This window comes from Mchenga conophoros, linkage group LG4 (assembly GCF_057382185.1).
Source record: "Mchenga conophoros isolate Kocher_MC1m ecotype Shallow Benthic linkage group LG4, M_conophoros_male_GT1.1, whole genome shotgun sequence".
Taxonomy (NCBI): domain Eukaryota; kingdom Metazoa; phylum Chordata; class Actinopteri; order Cichliformes; family Cichlidae; genus Mchenga; species Mchenga conophoros.
The window spans coordinates 13,430,763-13,436,705 of record NC_140529.1 but is presented as its reverse complement, the minus strand read 5'-3'; the positions used below and the strand labels follow the sequence as shown (position 1 = coordinate 13,436,705).

The window sequence follows — 5,943 nt, the reverse complement described above, 5'->3', positions numbered from 1 at the left end:
GCTTAAAACTTTCATTTTTGCTAAAGCATATAGTTAGGGCTGGACCAGGTGACCCTGAATCCTCCCTTAGTTATGCTGCAATAGACATAGGCTGCCGGGGGATTCCCATGATGCATTGAGTTTTTCCTTTCCAGTCACCTTTCTTGCTCACTATGTATTAACAGACCTCTCTGCATTGAATCATATCTGTTATTAACCTCTGTCTCTCTTCCACAGCATGTCTTTTATCCTGTCTTCCTTCTCTCACCCCAACCGGTCACAGCAGATGGCCCCGCCCCTCCCTGAGCCTGGTTCTGCCGGAGGTTTCTTCCTGTTAAAAGGGAGTTTTTTCCTTCCCACTGTTGCCAAAGTGCTTGCTCATAGGGGGTCATATGATTGTTGGGTTTTTCTCTGTATCTATGAAGCGCCTTGAGGCGACTTATGTTGTGATTTGGCGCTATATAAATAAAATTGAATTGAATTGAATTGAATTGCTTTTTCAAAATAAAAGTCCTATGAAGGTTTTATGAATTTTCTCAGCAGTGACCTTAAACAGTTGTCCAAACACACAGTGGAATATATCTATAATACACAGAAACACAAACTTGTGCAGAAATTACATTTTAATCAAAGTCACATGTGAACTATTTACAGAAAATCATATTGTGGGATTTTGACTTTTTGCCCATACACAATGTCAATTTCTTCAAGTCCGTCCTCGCTGGTTGATGTCTCCACCATAGGACGATTCAGTCTCTCCCACAGCTTTTGTTTAATACTTCTCCCCAGCTCTAAACTGTAGGGACGTTTGCGGCCATTCTTGGACCTGCAAGAAGAAATTCAATCAAAATGATGCATGTGGTCAAAAACCATACTGTAACCATTTTAGAGCTGGCGATTTTAAAAAGTGACAGGACATTTGGAGACAAACGTACGTCAGCATGCTATCTACCACCTCATGGTAGACTCGCTGATAATCTTCCACTGAGAGGTTGTGGATTTTTAAAGGGCTGTCACTGGAGCTGGTTGGCTGGTGGTCGGTACTGCATGGCTCGGGTCTGGGGGGCAATTATTTTGACACTGGCAGGTCATCATGTGAGATTGCAGAGGGAGGCACTGAGGTCTTTGGAGGTCGGGAAGAACTGGATGCTGGGCTTCGCTTCCTTTTCCGGGGCTGACTGACTGTTCTGTCACGGCGCCGGGGCCTCTGGGTTGAATTAACAACCTGGGGAAAGGTCAGAAGCACACAAGGGAATGTCAGTAGTTAATAGCAACCTCATTTTTTTTCAAACAAGACAAAAATATAAATTTGATGAACCACAATGAAGTCCAAACTCCAAAACCCTCAAATGATTCTGTTCCTGAAATTTTACACATCCAACCTGGTCCTTGCTGCAGCACGGTTGTTTCCTGCTGGCTCTGGGTTTCTTTGCATCACGGGCCTGGCATGCAGTGTTTCTCTTACAATAATTATGGTCTTTGAGGTGATCGGGCACCGTAAGCTGCAGGTATACACAAAAATGACAGTAATGCAGACATCAGTTAGTAGTTCATGAAACATTTAAAAAATAACAAACCCTTTCATATGTCCATAAACTACTTAAACCACTCGCACGGTTGAATAACTTGTCCACAGTGATTGTAACGACAAAAAATATCCAACATGTTCACATAAAATCATAAGAACTAAAACCAGGACAATGCATCAAGGTCAGTGTAATAAAAGACGTGTCAACTTATGGGCTCATCGTGTTAGAGCTTCACTGCTGCATACCCCGAAATGACATGTCAAATAATAATTTGCATAAGCTAAACAAACACCAAAGTCCATGTTGTATTAAACTCTAATTTCTGTTATAATCATTGCTGCTTATTGCCGTTTTTGAACAATGCAGATGCACAAAATACCTTTGTAACTGGCCAAGCTTGGTCACGTGTGGCACTTATATGGTTTAAAATGACATGTAGGATATAAAGAAAAGCAAGCTGCAATAATAGGAGAGCCCTGCCTTGTGTGTGGGGGGTAATGAGTTCAAGATCATCATTAGGCTGTGGTGTAATGAGGGACCTCTACCCAGAGGTGACTGTCTTATCAGGTGAATAATTGTAGCATAAGCCACAATGAAGAAGGAGATTAAAACTTTAGTTAAAAAAGCCCAAAAGCAGAAGCTTTGAGGATTTTAAAGATGATCACAGTTACATGTGGCTCCTGTAAACATGTGACAGTGTGTGTACATTTGAGAATTCAGATGATGCTGCAGAACATTGCTTGCATATTTGTAAATAAACATTTTGGGGATTAGCTTTTCTACAGTGAATAAAGTCTCAGTGTTTACTTGTTTTATTCCCTGATTTTAGTTTTAAATACAAAATAAAGGCCCCCAATCAGGAACATGCACAGCCCCCCCCCCAAAAAAAAGAAGCTAGAAACAGGCCTGGTGATCATTATGCACTTGAGTTAATTCGAGGTGTAAGATACTCTACTTATTAGCAAAAACTGAACATTTTTATCCCAGCTGCAAACTTTGGTGACATGTCTGCCACAAGATCATTTAATACACGCAAAAGAAAACGTTATTATAGGTAACATACTAGTTTAAATGACTTTATGCACAGTTTACCCGTTTACAGCTACAGTGCAACAGTCTAACATGCAAGTATAACTCCCACATGCACAGGCCTAAGTTTTTAATGCTTTTTATCCACATTTGTGTCGTCTATATTTTCATGTTGCCCTGTTGCAAAGTGAACTCTTTCTGGCCGTCGAGTAAATATTCAAAACTTATTGAAAACGGTCATAAAATCTAACATTTTCCATGATGGATGATGGTTGCTGGGTCGCTTTCCTCCGTGACATGGGAGTTGGACACTTGTAAGGCTGCAAGAAGTCTTGAGCAGAAAGTTGTCTTACTTTTGCAGAAATTTGCAGAAATCCCTTGTAGCTTTGCACAACACGCCGAGTGAAATCTGTCTGAACTATACCAAAAGATGCAATGCAAATAGAACCTGGAGACGCATAGCAACCACGCAACCTGTCATGTTAAATCACGCATTTTTGTACCTACTGTTAAAAATCACTGTAATAATTGTTTTTAGTGAGTTTTTCCCTCAGTTCAACCTCAGTTATGGCGGCTTTTTTAATATTTAGGCATCCACATAATTACTCCATCAAAGTGGTGCGTAATGATCATACGAAAATACGTCAAAACAGAGCAAAAGTGGTTTTATTTGCCACAGCATATCACAGCAGCTCATTGTATTTGAAAACTACTGGATTTCATAAGTTGTGCTTATTTTATAAATGGCCCGGAGAGTAGCAAATTCTCTCTTTCTACTCACTGTACTGAACCCGCTGCACTACCCACTTTCACCAATAGGTGTCACCCTTTTACCGTGGAACCAGCTATGTACAGCTCCAAAGTCAATCGCTAGAGAGATCTGTTGCAGTAATAACTTCTTTCCAAAAGGTGTCTGTATAAAAATCTCTGTTATGCTCTGTCAGTTTGCAGTGCCTTAGTCTGTGGTGACATTTTTGTTGGCTCATGCTCATGAATCCACATGCAACGCACTGTCTGTCCCAGCCTCAGAAATGGATTTAAGACGTTTTAGTTTGATATATCGCCCTGTGGTCAGTTTTTGACATTCGTTTTGTTGCGGTCTTCAAAACAGAAAACAGTTACATCTGAAAGAAGATTTTAAATAAAACAAAAAGGGACAATTATATAATACATAATAATACATAAATGTAAATTGTCTGTTTTTTATACAGCACTTTTCTGCTCCACTTGCACACTCAGAGCACTTTATGAAACATGCCTCATTCACCCATTGACACACACATTCATACCCTTTTATAGTGTTTTTTAAATAACATTGACATGCATTCTCACTCTATACTGTTTATGGCATACAGTATCTGCTTTGTTGTTGCATCACTAAAAGAACTTTTGCTTAAGCAACATGAACCCAGATGGTTTAAAAAACAAAAACAAAAAAACGAATGACTACAGGGAGTGCAGAATTATTAGGCAAGTTGTATTTTTGAGGAATAATTTTATTATTGAACAACAACCATGTTCTCAATTAACCCAAAAAACTCATTAATATCAAAGCTGAATCTTTTTGGAAGTAGTTTTTAGTTTGTTTTTAGTTTTAGCTATTTTAGGGGGATATCTGTGTGTGCAGGTGACTATTACTGTGCATAATTATTAGGCAACTTAACAAAAAACAAATATATACCCATTTCAATTATTTATTTTTACCAGTGAAACCAATATAACATCTCCACATTCACAAATATACATTTCTGACATTCAAAAACAAAACAAAAACAAATCAGCGACCAATATAGCCACCTTTCTTTGCAAGGACACTCAAAAGCCTGCCATCCATGGATTCTGTCAGTGTTTTGATCTGTTCACCATCAACATTGCGTGCAGCAGCAACCACAGCCTCCCAGACACTGTTCAGAGAGGTGTACTGTTTTCCCTCCTTGTAAATCTCACATTTGATGATGGACCACAGGTTCTCAATGGGGTTCAGATCAGGTGAACAAGGAGGCCATGTCATTAGTTTTTCTTCTTTTATACCCTTTCTTGCCAGCCACGCTGTGGAGTACTTGGACGCGTGTGATGGAGCATTGTCCTGCATGGAAATCATGTTTTTCTTGAAGGATGCAGACTTCTTCCTGTACCACTGCTTGAAGAAGGTGTCTTCCAGAAACTGGCAGTAGGACTGGGAGTTGAGCTTGACTCCATCCTCAACCCGAAAAGGCCCCACAAGCTCATCTTTGATGATACCAGCCCAAACCAGTACTCCACCTCCACCTTGCTGGCGTCTGAGTCGGACTGGAGCTCTCTGCCCTTTACCAATCCAGCCACGGGCCCATCCATCTGGCCCATCAAGACTCACTCTCATTTCATCAGTCCATAAAACCTTAGAAAAACCAGTCTTGAGATATTTCTTGGCCCAGTCTTGACGTTTCAGCTTGTGTGTCTTGTTCAGTGGTGGTCGTCTTTCAGCCTTTCTTACCTTGGCCATGTCTCTGAGTATTGCACACCTTGTGCTTTTGGGCACTCCAGTGATGTTGCAGCTCTGAAATATGGCCAAACTGGTGGCAAGTGGCATCTTGGCAGCTGCACGCTTGACTTTTCTCAGTTCATGGGCAGTTATTTTGCGCCTTGGTTTTTCCACACACTTCTTGCGACCCTGTTGACTATTTTGAATGAAACGCTTGATTGTTCGATGATCACGCTTCAGAAGCTTTGCAATTTTGAGACTGCTGCATCCCTCTGCAAGATATCTCACTATTTTTGACTTTTCTGAGCCTGTCATGTCCTTCTTTTGACCCATTTTGCCAAAGGAAAGGATGTTGCCTAATAATTATGCACACCTGATATAGGGTGTTGATGTCATTAGACCACACCCCTTCTCATTACAGAGGTGCACATCACCTAATATGCTTAATTGGTAGTAGGCTTTCGAGCCTATACAGCTTGGAGTAAGACAACATGCATGAAGAGGATGATGTGGACAAAATACTCATTTGCCTAATTGAAGGAAACGGTTTCCAAGGCCTAATCCGTGGATCGACTTCCTTCGAGGCGTGGACGTCTATCAGCAGAGAATGTCCCTTAGTCTGTAACACAGTCAAATATATTCTCAAGCAATATTCAAGCATGCCATTCAGCGTGTTAGTACGAGCTCGGGAGCAGCTTGGGAGAACAAGAAAACAGAGACTGCTTCAGGTTGTCTTCCCAAATTGACTCAACTTTATTCACAAGTACAACAGTTTATATAGAGGGTAAAATTCATGAGACAGCAGATTATCAGTTTAAACCAGTACAGACCAAGATAAGGGAGCGTCTTCCTGCCCTTGGGTGAAGAAGCATCCTTTGTGTAGTTTATCAGTTCAGCTACAATTGTGATTATCTCAGCGACATATTTTCAAGGCACAAAACAAAG

At 40.7% G+C, this 5,943-nt stretch overlaps 1 long non-coding RNA gene across 1 annotated transcript; it reads right to left on the bottom strand.

Annotated features, from left to right (window-relative positions):
* Window positions 1–639: 639 nt before the first annotated feature.
* Window positions 640–1,485, bottom strand: LOC146575660 (uncharacterized). The gene is made up of 3 exons (XR_014892323.1): window positions 1,362–1,485; window positions 915–1,204; window positions 640–805 (listed from the first exon to the last, which is right to left on the bottom strand). It is a non-coding gene; the product is annotated as an uncharacterized LOC146575660 (long non-coding RNA).
* Window positions 1,486–5,943: the final 4,458 nt, after the last annotated feature.